The 12,805-nt window shown below is 42.6% G+C and overlaps 1 pseudogene; it reads left to right on the plus strand.

Moving 5' to 3' along the window:
- Positions 1 to 1,046: 1,046 nt before the first annotated feature.
- Positions 1,047 to 1,533, plus strand: LOC144219530 (protein lin-28 homolog A pseudogene; annotated as a pseudogene).
- Positions 1,534 to 12,805: the final 11,272 nt, after the last annotated feature.

Consider the following 12,805-nt stretch of genomic DNA (forward strand, 5'->3'; position numbering starts at 1 on the left):
AGAGAGAAGAGAGCTGATTAGAGGTAGACGGTTCTAGCTCAGTCCTAGATATTGCTTATTCATGGCTATAAGACACTGCCAGGAAAATGTCCTGTTTCCCTTTCCCATCTTCACCTCTATCTTGATTTTCACCATATATCCCCTCATTGTCATCTTCTTCTTCTTTTTTTTTTAATGTTTATTTATTTTGAGAGAGAGACAGAGAGCACAAGCAGAGGAGCAGAGATAGAGGGAGACACAGCAGGCTCCAGGCTCCCAGCTGTCAGCACAGAGCTGGACCTGGGGCTTGAACCAATGAAGCATGAGATCATGGCCTGAGCTGAAGTGGGATGCTCAACTGACTGAGCCATGCAAGCACTCCACTCCTTCATCTTCTTGATCCCTTTCCCTAGTGTGGGCCCTGCTCCAGTCTGGGACATGCTTTGCTGGCTGACATCTATATCTTTCTCTTGAATATCAGGCCTTAGAGTGAGGGGTCCCATATATCTCTGCCTGCCTGGCTCTCCCCATGGACCCCCAGAAATTTCAAGCTTAGCATTAACCCAACCTCTTTCCAAAGTGAGAATTGTTTGCTCTGATTCCTGGAAGCGCTCATGAACAGACTCCACTTTCAGGGAGATGGGGCTGGGGAAGGGAGCCAATCGATTCAGACACCGGCCCAACCCGCGTGGGGCCTCTGCTGGAGCCCATGTCTGGAGCAGGCAGGATGCGAGGCAGGCCTGGGCAGGCCTTCAGGGCAGGGGCAGGTTGTTGCCAATGGGCTCACCTGCTTCTAACAGGTGGGGCCACACAAAACTCTTTTTGGTTCCTTTAATCTTATTTAACCACATGCACGGTCTCAAGTCTGGCTTCTGATTATTATACGTGGTGCCAACCGTGACTGAGAATAGAAGATGATGGTGATGGCCTTTTCACCTCCAGTCTTCTCTGGGGCCAGCAGCCACCCAACCAGGAGCCTGGGGCCACGGGCTTAGCAGACTGACACAGGCTCTGTGTCAAACCAGCAATTTGCAGGTGGCAGTTCCTGGGCACGGGGGTGGCCGCCAATGGCAGAGGAAACACAGCTGCTTACAGATGCTCAGCCCTGGCATCTGTAAGTGGTTCAGCTTGTGTGTGGGGATCAGTTTCCTGTCTGTGACTGTCACTGCTAGGGTCATGCTCGACCCCCCAGTGGATGTCTCTGTGCACTAGAGCAAGCTGCATATGGGGGGCTTCTGGAGCTTGAAAGTCGGCTAAGGGCCTGGAATGTTTTCCAGTCCCTGACTTTAGAGGGGTGTTCTGTCTTGAGAGCAAGCAAAGGGAGACAGGTGCTACACCCATGGAGATCTAGACCGAAGCACAGGGCATGCAAGCTGCCACTCCAGCCCAGAAAGTGCCGCTTTGGCCAGCCCATCAGCTAAATGGTGACCTTGTGTCCGCTGAAGGCCCAGCAGGCCCCCAGCTCACAAGGAAGCCAGCCTGCTTTCTGGAGGAAGGACAGAGAAGATCCATAGCCCTGCCCTGCTCCCAGAGCCCAGAGAGGGGCTACAGTGAGTAGGGGCTGTCCTTTTGTGAGCAGGAAGTTTTGAGGAACAGGCAGAGTGGAGAAAGTGGGGACAGGGTGGGTGGGAGTCAGTTGGCCCTCCCATGTATCTCACCCCCTCTTCCCTCCTGGCAGGGGAAAGGGTGAGGCCAATGAGCTCCAATCATGCTCTGTCCAAGTGCTCATGAGGGTTTGGGGGGAAAATTGCTCCCTGTGTGCTTTCTCTGAATCTCCACCCCCAGAATCTCAGGTTTTGACAGTGGCCTGGACAGGGAAGATGTTTTCCCCTCAAAGGAGATGCGATCATAATTTTTCCCACGCCAGAGTGTAAAGATGAAGCCTGAGGCCAGATTGATGTGCCCNCATCTCATTTCATAACCCGCTCTTGGGATCAGGGGCCAAGAACTGTCCCAAGCAATGGGTTGTGGCAGTTGGCCCAGGGGATGCTGGGGGAACAGCTGTGAACTTGCTCCCAAGCTTCTGTCCATCTTATTCTGGGTGGGCAGAATTTATTTATTTACTTCCTTGGGTGGCTGCACCTTGGGCGTCGCTTTCTCCAGGATGCCAATGACACTCACTTGCTGTGTGCAGATGACGAAGCTTGTGCATTTTCACTTTTTATTTTGTACTATAAATATTCTGGGTTTGTATTTTTGTGTCTTTTAATCCAAAAGCCCTCATTCCCACACTGCCTTCTCAGGTCCAGGAGCAATGTCAGGGATACGTTGGCAGCAGCTCTGGATCTTATCCACCAGGGAGCACAACTATCTGGAATGCATAACCTATTGTACGGCCTCATTTTTGCCCCTTAGAGCTGGCTTTTCTGCCGTAGACAGAGAACCTTCAGTGTTCCGTGGGAGACTAACTTTTATGTTGATTGTGTGTGTGTTTATGTTTGTATGTTTTATTTAATTAATTAATTTATTTATATAATTTATTGTTAAATTGGCTAACATAATAGTGTATAAAGTGTGCCCTTGGTTTTTGGGGTAGATTCCCATGGTTCATTGTTACATATAACACCCAGTGCTCATCCCAACAAGTGCCTTCCTCAATGCGCATCACCCATTTTCCCCTCTCTCTCCTCCCCCATCAATCCTTAGTGTGTTCTCTGTATTTAAGAATCTCTTATGGTTTGCCTCCCTCCTTTTCTGTAACTATTTTTTCCCCCATTCCCTTCCCCCATGGCCTTCTGTTAAGTTTCTCACAATCCACATATGAGTGAAAACATATGATATCTGTTTCTCAGACTGACTTATTTCACTCAGCATAGTACCTTCCAGTTCCATCCACTTTGCTGCAAATGGCAGGATTTCATTCTTTCTCATTGCCGAGTAGTATTCCATTGTATGTATATGCCCAAGGGGTGGGTGTATGAAACAGGCTACATTTCTTAGCCCTTGTAAGTTCAGGGCTTTTCTTCTTGGCTTCCAGAGAGATGACGAGCCATAGCTTCTTTTTGGCACCCAGAGCCAGTGTCCTGCCCCTGCTGCAGCAGTGATTAGTGTGGTGGCTAAATGAGAAAAGAAGGTTTCGTTTACATGCTGTGAGATCACCACAAACCTACCTCACTGTGTTGAAACAGGGCAAATGCAATAGGACACAGTGGATGATGTGTATCTGATCCTGGGTTCTTGTGTCCCCCAGTCACTGCCCTCCTCTACTTATTGTGTTTGTCTGGGCCTTGTAGGACTTCACGAATAGCTGAGTGCGTGATTGCGAGGTGGCCTGGTTTGTGTAAATATAAAGTGTTGGTTTTCTCTGTTCTTTTGGGGTTGTGTTGTTTACAAACTTCTTTTGGGATTGAGAGAAATAGCCAAAGCATCTTTGACAGAAGGTTCCATACCAGGAAAAGGATCTGGATGGCCTCTTTGGGGCTAGGTGGCCCCTCTTGACATGTGGGAGTCTTGGGCCTTCCTTTCTTTTGTATTCCCCTTCCCCTGTTTCCAATTTGGGCCATATCTTCTGTCCTAAAAACTTGACTCCTACCCTCTCCTGTCTTCTGTCCCCGATCCCCACAAAAACCCTCACACACACATTTAAATGCCGAGAAGCTAAGAGCACTCCATCCCTTGTTCCTAATCTCCTGCGTTAAGATAATTCCTTGATGTGATTCATACTAATACACTAGTACATGGGTGGGTCAAACCTACTTTAATCTCTAATCTCAGGGTAGAGAGAAGAAAGCAATGAGGGGGGCCTTCCCTGTAGAAAGCATTGTTGGGAGACCAAGAAAGGGAAGATCTATGTATGTACCAATCACTCAGGAACTTCTGTGCATGCAAGACACTTATGTCAAAGTGGTCACAAGATTGTTTCATAGGATAAGGAAGAATGTAGCCCGTGTTTACTGCTAGAAACCAAAGCTTTGTGTTAAATTGTGAATTTATTGGCTGGGGGGAGGGGGGATAGGTAGGAAAGCTTGTACCTATCTATTCTTTCCCTGATCCTTTCCCCTCAGTTATTTTGCTTTAAATTTTTAAAGTTTATTTATTTATTTTGAGAGAGTGTGAGCAGGGGAGGGGCAGAGAGAGGGGGGAAGAGGGAGAATCTCAAGTAGGCTACGAACCATTAGCATGGAGCCTGACATGGGGCTTAAACTCACAAACTGTGAGATCATGACCTGAGCTGAAACCAAGAGTTGAATGCTCAACTGACTGAGCCACTCAGGTGTCCTAAATATTTATTTATTTTTGAGACAGAGAGACAGAGAGACAGAGAGACAGAGAGAGAGAGCCAGGATCCCAAGCAGGCTCCGTGCTGTTGGTGCAGAGCCTGATGCAGGGCTCAAACTCAGGCATCAGGAGATCATGGCCTGAACTGAAATCAAGAGTTGGATGCTTAACCAACTGAGCCACCCATGCGACCCCCTTTCCCTCATTTTTGAGCCCCCTTGGGCTTTAGTGACTCTGTCTCTCATCTTTATTTGATGGTTGATTTTGCTGTTCTGGGTACTCTCTTTCCCACTTGCTATTGTTTTGTACACATGCTGACCCTTTCCTCTTCTTTCTTTACCCTGAGAAAACCCAACAAATAAATAAAAATGTACTGGTACTGAAAAAATAAAAGGAAATTATGGTGATGATGATACTAACAATATATATAGTATTTAAGTGACTGGAATTATGTTGAGCATTTACAAACACCATCTCGTTTAATCCCTACGATAATTCTATCATAGAGGGGCGTTTGTTACTCTCACTTTATGTTACAGAACTAAGGTTGGTTCACAGAAGTTAAGTAATGTGTCTGACATTATACAGCTAGAAAGAGTTGGGGCCAGGTTTCAAACCAGTTTTGTGTGAGTTGTGAGCCTTTCTTAATAACTCTGCTATATGAAGTTAAACCAACAAAACCTAATGTCCGGGTGTTGAGGGATGTGAGTATGGATATGTATTTTTGTGTGTGTACATCTGCATATGTATATCTTTTGTTCATGCGTGTGCATGTGTAGCATTGCTCGTGTATGCAAGCATGTCTTTGCCCGTGTATGCACTTATGTGTGCTGCATGCTCACATACATATATGCATTCATGTGCTTCTCTATATGCATGTTTTTTTGCCAACACATGTGTTTTTGTGCTTATGTACATGTGTGTATGAATGGGTATGCATGAATGCGTGTGTGTGTGTATGATTTGATAGCACAGTGAAAATACAGCCGGGAAAGGACCTTGGTAACAATTAAAGTTTGATGTTTAAATCATGGGCACATATTTTTTACAGAACCTGCTAACTCGTAGTCCTGATTAAATGACTGAGGATACCAGAGCAGAGCCAGGGGAGTGAGGCATATGCTGCATCGGACTTGCGCCTGCTTCCAGCAGCCCATGCACCACTGCACATGGTTCTAAACCCTGGGTACTGTGGCTACGTTTTTCCCGGTTGGGCAATTTTTTTATTTGGGGACACTGTGCATTTCCTGAGTAAATTCAAATGCATTGATTTTAAGTTGATTTTGATTCTTTTTTTACATCAAACAAATACACCCTTTTCCAGGGCCATCCTGGTTAACACCACCAGGCTTTGAAAAATCATCATAAAGCTATGTGAGGTCACAGTAGGGTAGAGGCCTCATGATTCCACCATGGGTTTAAGAAATGTCAAGTGGCAGAAACCTAAATACTCTTCATTTTCCTAAGCCAGTAGAATGTAAACATGACTCACTATTGCATGGGTTCATATATGTCCTTGTGTGCATGTGTGTGGCTCATGACTCTTCAGCCTCTCTCTGCCCCTCCCCTGTTTGTGCTATCCCAAAAATAAATTTAAAAAAAAAGAAAAAGCAAAATAACATTTTATGACATGAAAATTAAATGCAATTCCAGTTTCAGTGTCCATAAATAAAAGTATTGTTAGAATACAGCCATGCCTGATTGTTTATGTATTGAGTAGGGCTATGTCACATTACAGTGGCAGAAGTCACTGTACAGAGACCAAATGTTCTGCAAAGCTGAAATATGTACTCTCTTGTCCTTCACAGAAAGAGTTCGCTGACCCTGAACCAGTTGAATAGATAGATGACCAGGGTTTCTGGCATTTTCAGCCTCTATGGTATGCAGCTTGGAGAAGTTTGGGTGACTTAACTGAGACCACTCAGCAAGTGTCACAGAATCTGAGGACAGATCTGTTTGGTTTCTACCCTTGTGCTGTCCATCAACTGAACCTTGAACCATGAGATGAATGTGTTCTGCGGGACAGCATAAGTAAAGCACAGGGTTTAAAAGATACACAGGAGGGCAGAGTCTGATGCAGCTGGAAAAATATACTGTGGGAGGTTAGGTAAGAGCCAGACTGTGGGGGCTTTGAATGCTGAGCTAAAAAAGAAGAACTTCAGGCTTTTGAAGTGGAAGTCTTTTGAGGAGGCTATGAGCAGTTCTGAGATGACAGCTTGATGAAGAAGTGACAGATGGAATAAACGTCTGGTACGATACAGTTGAGTTTTGATAGCGGTTAGCCCCCTCATCATAAAAGGACCCCACCAATCTTGGTATACAGTCCAGAGAGGTGCAATGTGGCAAAATGGGCGTGAAGGTGAGTTTTGTTTGGCTTCACTAATATTTCTTTTAATGGAGTAAACCACTAAACTTAAGACGGCATATAAACATAAGGGTTTCTGGAATCTCTCAAATAAATAGGAACATCTGGCAACTAGTTCCACATTTCCACATGACAAAAATTGGCTGGAGTTGAGTTGGGACTGATGTTTTTATATTCTCCATAGTCTCCACTCCTGCTTATTCTTTCAATACTGAGGTCAAGAGTGAGTTCCTGTATCAGTTAGGTTTACAGGAGATGCGTAACAAATAAGTTCTGACATTCCAGTGACTCAATAATCAATAGAAGTATATCATGTTACCCGTGTAACAACCCAGCGTGGGTGTCTCAGGGAGTGGCTAGGTCTCCTTCACACAATCAATCATTCAGGGACTCAGGTGCTTCCTACCTCATGGCATAGCCATCTGAGCCTTGGAGTCTTCTGTATGAAACTGGTGGATAGAGAAAAGACGATAGAGAAAGGTCTGATTTCACATCAAGCAGAAGCACTTCCAGCAACTGGATTTTTTACCTCTAGCCTTATAGCTAACACATTGGTTTAGATCAACAATATAACATATATAAAGGGTCTGGTTGGGATGCCCTGATGAATTTGTACTGGTGTTTGCTCACAATGTCTGCATATTGACTACATCAGCTTCTTTCTAGTTAAATATTGGACCTTTTTTTAAAAAAATTGTTATTTTTTGTTGTGTAACAGACTACTTCAAGGCTTCATGGTGTGACAACACCAATCCTTTTGTTATGCTCATCAGTTCTGTGAATCAGGAATTTGAGCAAGCACAGCAAAGAGGACTTGGCTCTTTTCCTCAGTGATTGGGGACTCAACTGGGAAGGCTTGAACATCCGGGGGCCTACTTAAATGGCTGGAGGATGGAATCATCTAAAGTCTCCTTCACTCATAGGAAGCCCCGGCTATTTGGGACAGTCAAGTGGGAGGTACCCCTGGCTTCCTCATGATTTTTGGGCTTCCTTGCAGCATGGCAACCTCAGGATAGACCTCTTACATGGTGGCTCAGATTTCCAAAAGCAAGTGTTTTTAGCAAACAAGGCAGGAGCTCCATAATATTTTATAACTTAACTTTGGAGGTCACATAACATCACTTCTATAGTATGCTATTGGCTAAACCATCATAAGTCAATCTTAATTCACATGGAGGGGAGATAGATCACCACCTCTTGATGCCAAGAAGGTAAAAAGAAAGACGCACACAACAAAACTTGAGGCCATATTTTCAAACTGATAGGGATTGGTACCTTAATTGACATCTTTGTGCATGTAGGATAAAGCAGGCCATTCAGCTAAAGGAGTCAAGTTTGTCAAAAGCTCAAAATATCTCTAACTTGAGGTTTCTGTAATCATCTGTCACTAGCCTGGGGAGATAAAGTGAATAAGAACAATTCTAATTGCTCAAAGCTGTGACATATGCTACACATCCCAGGTAATCTATTTAAAAGCCTAGATTTCTTCCTTTGAATTTTAATGTATTTGACTTTGACTTGGTATGGAATCCTCCCTAGTCTGACATGTGGCTTCTGTCTGAAACAGTTCTCAAAATGTGTCTAAGGCTTCAACTCTGGCTGTAGATCAACTAGTCCTCCTTAAATAGGCTTTATAATTCTTGGTATACTTGGATCTAGAACAGGATCTTCATCTTAGGTCCCCAGATGAAATTCAAGGCATCCATGATCTTGGATGGGAACGCTTACAATTATTTTGCTAACCTCGAACTGAAATACAGCATTTCCTTCAATTATGAATGTTGGCAACAAACGCTACTAATATTAGCTGTACCTATGACCCCCAGACTTGCCAGCAAAAGAAATCAATGATACTTTCATGTATTATTACAGTTGTTTCTCTTGAAATACTGCTTATGTTCATCATTACTTGGAAATTGTGATAGTTATTGAACACGTTAGGTTGCACATGACCAGTCTTCCAGTCTACAGACACGTGTCCAACAAAGCCGGGCAGTTATCCAGATCACTCTGCTTCCTGTTGTGGCTCAGCCACCAGCCCGGGACTTCCTTCCTTCTCACCCTGTCACCAGGCACCTAACCTATATTGCTCTGCATTCTTCTCTAATGCACAGTTGTGGAATGGCCAAAACATGGGAGGAGGGGAATTATTTTTTATTGCTTGGTTACTTTTTGCATAAATAGACAGTCCAAATGTGAATTCGTAGCCCTCTGTAAGGGGGTGCACCTGTTCTTTCTGTGATTCTGGAGGTGAGTGTGGGTGAGGATTCTGGTGGGGTTGACAGAGGACTAACAGTGAGTAGGGACACAGGAACTGGAGAGTGGCACCCGCCTGGGTAACACTCTTGTCTGGAAGTTTAGGGCTCTACCTTTATGGACAGAGCCATGTTGTGAAAGGCAGAGGTTTTGTAAAATTATTTTTTGGGGAGCAGGTGATACATGAACATGGCATAAAATTTAAAAGACCCCGAATGGATTTACTGAAAGGTACTCACCTTACTACTGTCCCTCAGCCAACACTTTCCTTCCCCAGTGACAGTAACTGCTATCAGGTTTTGGGGCATAACTCTCCATCTATTGAATTTGTATATAATCAACACATACACACCACATATTACCATTCCTCCACCACGGCAAGAGCTTTCTATTTTCTGAGTATCATGAAAAACGTGCATTATATTACAAACTCAAACTATAAGCAAAGACATCAATTACTGAACAAAAGTCTCCCTGATGCTTCTTGAGGAAAATTATTTGAACTACTTATTATATAGTGCTTCTGATGTCCAGCTCCATATTTTAAATAAGTTGTGTATATCTGACGTACTCACTTTTCTTGACTTACTTCAGATAGGATCTAGTATTCTCCACTGTGAAATGTTTCAGCTAAATCAGCCTACATTAATGAGTGTAAGTCATCTTATAGCATTTTGTTTTGTTTCTTTTTTTTCTTACAAATAGTTTATTGTCAAGTTGGTTTCCATATAACAGCCAGTGCTCATCCTCACAAGTGCCCTCCTCCATGCCCATCTCTCCCCTTCCCCCCACATCCATCAGTCCTCAGTTTGTTTCTCAGCATTCAAGAGTCTCTCATGGTTTGCCTCTCTCCCTTTCCCGCACCATTTCCCCACTTCTTCTCCCCCATGGTCCTCAGTTAAGTTCCTCCTAATCCTCCTATGCGTGCAAACATATGATATTTGTCCTTCTCTGCCTGACTTATTTCGCTAAGCATAACACCCTCAAGGTCCATCCATGTTGCTACACATGGCCAGATTTCATTGTTTCTCATTGCCATGTAGTATTCCATGGTATAGATAAACCACATCTTCTTGACCCATTCGTCCGTTGATGTTTTGTTTTGTTTCTAATGTGACAGATGGACAGAGCATGAGCAGGGGAGGGGCAGAGAGAGAGACACACACAGAATCCGAAGCAGGCTCCAGGCTCTGAGCTGTCAGCACAGAGCCTGACGCGGTGCTCAAACTTCTGAACCGTGAGATCATGACCTGAGCTGAAGTTGGACGCTTAACTGACTGAGCCACCCAGGTGCTCCATCTTAGCATTTTTATACTAGTTATTCTTTTCATTCTTCTTTTGGTTATTTTTATAACTTTAACAACTGTTACTTTTATAGTGTCAGTACTAATAACATTTGTTTTCTGTTATATAGATAGGATTAATTATTCCATGCATCGACCATATGTTCTTCTGAGTAGTAACAATGATCAAAATCAGCACTATTTTCTTATGTAAATATTATTTATTTCCAAACTAATTATTGTGACTGGACTCTGAGAGAGGGAAATATAACCTAAACTGCTGCCACCCAAAGCAATATTAATGATAACACTAATATGTATGGAATACCACCAGCCCATTTTACTTATTTTTAAAACGAGTGTTGTGTGTGTCTGTGTGTGTGTGTGTGTGCTTGAGATAGAATTGATACATAACATTGTATATATTTAAGGTGCACATGTGTTGATTTCATGCACTTAACCACTGCAGTATGATGCCCTCTGTAGTGTTAGCTAACACCTCCATTATATCACACAATTATCATTGTCGTGTGTGTTTTGGGAATAATTAAGATCTAGTCTCTTAGCAGCTTTGAAGTTTATAATACAATGCTGTTGTCTATAATCACTATGCGTGCCTTAGATCTCTGGGACTCATTTATTTACTAGTTGCAAGTTCGTAGTCTTAAGCAGCATCTTCCCAATCCCCCCACTCTCTGCCCTTAGTAACCACCATTCTACTCTGTTTTGATGAGTTTGACTTCTTTAGATTCCACATATAAGTGACAGCATACAGTATTTTTGAGATAAAGCAGATAGAGAAAGATAAATACTGTATGCTATCACTTATAGGTGGAGCCTACCAATCCTACTTTATATTTTTTTCAATTTTTTAAATGTTTATTTATTTTTGAGAGAGAGAGATAACATGAGCAGGGGAGGGGCAGAGAGAGGGGGAGACACAGATTCTGAGCAAGCTCCAGGCTTTGAGCTGTCAGTACAGAGCCTGACTTGGGGCTCGAACTCACAAGCTGTGAGATCATGACCTGAGCCAAAGTCGGATGCTTAGCTGGCTGAGCCACCCAGGCACCCCTGCCAATCCTATTTTAAATATGAGCATGCAGAGGTCCAGGGTACTAAGAAACTAGCCCAAAAGTCACACAGTATTTAGTAGAGCAGAATGGACAGGATTTGAAATTGGGAAATAAGATTCAAGAGCCCGTGATCTTAACCACTGCACTATTCTTGCTTTTCTAAGCAATAAAAGCAAATGGATTCTCTTGCCTCATACTCCATCAATTTCCTGTCTCCTAAAATTCCTTGTAGTAAAGCATACATGGAAATGGTTGAAGTAAAATGTAAGAGTAACCCCTGTACCTTTCCCAGAACCATCGCCCATCCCAAAGGAAATGAATGTTAACAGTTTGGTGGATATCTTTCCAATCCTTTTTCCATGTAATTTAATGAGCTCACATGTTCTGTATTTTACCAATTGACTTGCTTTTCGATTTGGAGATCTTCCCGTATCAGCATATAAAAATCTACTACATTCCTTTTTAAATAGTAGTAAAACATTTTCTTTATAAGGCTGTTCTATAATATACATAATCACTCCCTTATTGACGGATGTTTGAATTGGTTCCAGTGTGCACTATTACAGACAAAGCAACCAAGAATGGCTTAGTCCTGCTCTTTGGGCAAATGTGTATTTTTCTCTAGGATAGGTTGGTAGCAATGAAACTGCTCTATGTGTCAGGCACATTTAAAATTGTGATGGCTCTTGCCAAATTGTTTCTCCCTTTGCACAACAGACTTTAAAATTTATATTTCTTCCACATTGAATGAGAATGCTTGCTTCTTTTATAACATCTTCAACATTTGAAATCATCCCATTTTTTTTAAATGCTTATTTATTTATTTTGAGGAAGAGAGAGAGAGAGGCAGAGAGAGAGAGAGAATCCCAAGAAGACTTTGCGCTGTCATCCCAGAGCCCGACATGGGCTTGATCCCACAAACTGTGAGATGATTACCTGAGCCAAAATCAAGAGTAGACACTTAACTGAGTAGTGTGTGTGTGTGTGTGTGTGTGTGTGTGCGCGCGCGCGCTAAGCTAATGGGTAAAACTTGTGGTATCTGGTTGTTCATATGCATTTTTTATTATTAATAACATTCACCATCTTTTTATTGACATTTCAATCTGTTTATTGACATTTGTAATCCTTCTGCAAATTGCCTGTTCATAGCTTTTGCTCATTTAACTATTGAAATATGGGCCTCATAGGTTTTTAGGAAATCTGTATATTTGGAATAATAATCTTTTATTTAGTACTTTGTATGTTTTTCTACAATGTGTTACTTGTCTTTTGGGTTTATTTATGGTGTCCTTTGTCATACAGAATTTAAAATTTTTAAGTAGTCAAATCTGTCAGTCTAGTGTAAATGTTTCAATTAGCATCTCAACCCAAAGTGTCTAAAACCACATTTCCCACTGATCCCCAGGTTACCTTCTCCTCTTGACCTTGTATCCATTCATTTATTCAACAAATGCCGCAAGGCCTAGGGGACCTTTGAGTTTTTGTTTTGTTTTTGTTTTTACCACGAGGGTGGCCAGCAAAGTTTATGGCAATCATTTTGTAATTTTTTTAAAAGCAAGAGAGTTCAAAGAGATCTTTTAAAATGCAATTACCATGCACTCCACTTAGAAGCAGAAAACAATAGATGGCGA

This window comes from Crocuta crocuta, unplaced genomic scaffold (genome assembly GCF_008692635.1).
Source record: "Crocuta crocuta isolate KB4526 unplaced genomic scaffold, BGI_CrCroc_1.0 scaffold99, whole genome shotgun sequence".
NCBI lineage: Eukaryota > Metazoa > Chordata > Mammalia > Carnivora > Hyaenidae > Crocuta > Crocuta crocuta.